The sequence below is a fragment of the Panicum virgatum genome, chromosome 2N (genome assembly GCF_016808335.1).
Source record: "Panicum virgatum strain AP13 chromosome 2N, P.virgatum_v5, whole genome shotgun sequence".
Classification (NCBI taxonomy): domain Eukaryota; kingdom Viridiplantae; phylum Streptophyta; class Magnoliopsida; order Poales; family Poaceae; genus Panicum; species Panicum virgatum.
The window spans coordinates 30,118,960-30,121,592 of NC_053146.1; the positions used below are offsets into that span (position 1 = coordinate 30,118,960).

At 47.5% G+C, this 2,633-nt stretch overlaps 1 non-coding gene across 1 annotated transcript; it reads left to right on the forward strand.

Annotated features, from left to right (window-relative positions):
- Nucleotides 1-256: 256 nt before the first annotated feature.
- On the forward strand, nucleotides 257-363 carry LOC120663186. Its single transcript, XR_005670405.1, has one exon. It is a non-coding gene; the product is annotated as a small nucleolar RNA R71 (small nucleolar RNA).
- The last annotated feature ends 2,270 nt before the right edge of the window (nucleotides 364-2,633 follow it).

Consider the following 2,633-nt stretch of genomic DNA (forward strand, 5'->3'; position numbering starts at 1 on the left):
TTCATCGAGCTTCTTCATTAGGAGGTCCAGTTTGGCGGCGAGCATGTCCATCTCCTTGACGGTATGTATTTCGCCCTTTGTTCTGGGTTGGGAACGCTCCTCGTTCTAGCTCTGGTTGGAGACCATCTTCTCGATTAAGGTCGTAGCCTTGGCGATTGTTAAGTCAAGATAGGCTCCTCCAGCAGCAACATCGAGATGGGCTCTGGATGTTGTCATTAGCCCATTGTAGAAGCTTTGGAGCATGAGCCACTCATCCATCCAATGATGAGGACAGGAGAGTATATATTCTTGCAGTCTCTCCCAAGCTTCTAGGATGGATTCCATCCCTGTCTGCTGGAAACTTGAAATTCTTCCACGTAGGTCATTGGTTTTGCCCAACGGGAAGAACTTGGCGAGGAACGCCGTGGAACACTTGTCCCACGTGTTGATGGCTTCCTTGTTCTAATAAAACCACTGTTTCGCCTTCCCCAGGAGGGAGAAAGGAAATAGGCGGAGCCTGATGGCGTCAGTCGTAACGCCCCGCATGGTTACGGTCTTGCATAACTCCAGGAAATTCTGGAGATGGGCGTTAGCATCGTCATTCGGCTTGCCACAAAATGGGCTAGCCTGCACCATGTTAATGAGGCTGGACTTCAGCTCAAAGTTGACGTCCCTAACATCAACATTGGGTCCAGTTGCCACATTGGCAGCTGAGGGGACGGAGAAGTCGCGGAGAGTCTTCTCAGCCATGAGTTCAGTGATTGTTGATGGTGCTTGGGAAGCTAGCTCTCTTGTCGACTGCGAGATCGGAGGAGGGACGATGCGAGGTTGGACCCTTCCCACGAGCTTCTCGAGATTTTCAACAAAATTTGTCGGCAAGGAGAAACCAGACATACACTACCCTGTTTTCATCCAATCAGGAGAAAATAAAAAGATAAACACATTAGCCTGTATAAGCAGTAGCTACGTCATACTTATATTGCCATATTTATGTACTTTAGTAAATAAATTTACACCTAGTGCCATCCCCCGGCAACGGTGCCAGTAAAAGAAAATCCTGATGTTGGCATTTCTTAGTGTCGTCACTAGGAGTGGTTAATTCCTAGCAACGGCTCCTCGAAGATGCCGTGTGGTATGTCTTAACGTTTATAGAAGGATCCGCAAGCGCACGGATATACCATTGTAGCATTTCACCTGGAAGTATTCAGGGTATCGTTATTTATATTTTCCCAGGGGATGGCTATGTTGTGTAAAGTGTATTTACTTAGTTGCATAACTATGACACGTATGAAGTAAGATGAAGACAACTGACTATATAGGGGTAAGTGATAAATGAAGGATAATTAGGGGTAATGTGTCACACACAAAACAGCCAACTCTCAAGAATAAAGAATAAACAAGCAATCCTAAGGTTAGTGGGAGCATAGGCAAAGATAAGTTATGTTAGCCACATTGCTTAGAGCTGCAGGTGCCGGAAAATTAGGGACATCGGGGAGAATGACCCGCACTGGAGAAAATCCAGTCCCGTTTCATCTTTGCATGAACTCCTACACCGTACCCGAATGTCGGGGAGTACGCTAACCAAGAAGGAGCTTCCCGGTGGACCGACAGGGCTGTCACCACCTGCAGTCTACCCTAGACATACCGTGGAGCACCGTCATATTCGAAGGATCCCACATACCCGGGCAGCTTGCCCGCATATGAGGTCACTACCCTAGCACCCCCGAGTCCCCCACCCTTCAGATGGACAAATAAGATGCTAAGGCATGCTCGAAAGCACAACAAACCGATATCCTTACCCAGATCATCTGGTCTAAGCAAGCAACTAGTATAACTTGAATAAGCACTGATCAAGGCTAAGCAAGCTACGAGCATAGCAAGATAACCAAGAACGAACTCAATATGAATAGCATAAAGAAAGTCAGAATACAAAGCCATACCAGAGGCTGAGGATTGCTCGCCGACCCCGAGGATGACTGGATTCGCTAAGGAGATAAAGTAATAGCCTAGCTCCACTACCCTAAGGAGTACAAGTCACAAGAGAGTGTAGAGAGAGAGGCCTTCAAGTGGTGTGTGTGGTGAGAGTGGTGGGAGGCCCCTTTTATAGCTTGAGAGGTCAGTTCCCGCCATCTCTAAACATGAAAACATCATCAACCGCCTTCAGGAGGACAGAATCAAGCTTCCCGCCAAAACTCAGCCTGAAAGGCTGACATGTGGGGTCTGCCGACCCCCCCCCCCCTTGGCGCCATTGGCCACCGACCTTCTCTGGGACACTGCCTGGTGGGTCCTAATGTCAGATGGTCGGTGCCGGGGCTTGGTTGGTCGGTTTAGTCTGGTTTGTGGGACTCCTTTGCTCATGTTACGCAGGACACGATCGTCTATGACTTTTGTCTGCGTATTCGTCATGCTTTCGTCTTATTCCGTACTTGTGCTCCTGAAAACATAAATCTTCGAAAACAACTGTGGAGCTAGGTTAGTGATACAAATAAGTGAGTAAGAGGTATAGTTTTCCTTCTTTTATGAGTATAGTTGATGGTCATATTTCGCACTTAACGACCGTCAACACCTGACTTCTTCGACTGAGTCTAACTCAAGTTGTTGAGCTTCATCAGTTTCTCCTTCTTGATAGGCTTCTACTCTTGGAGATTTCCACA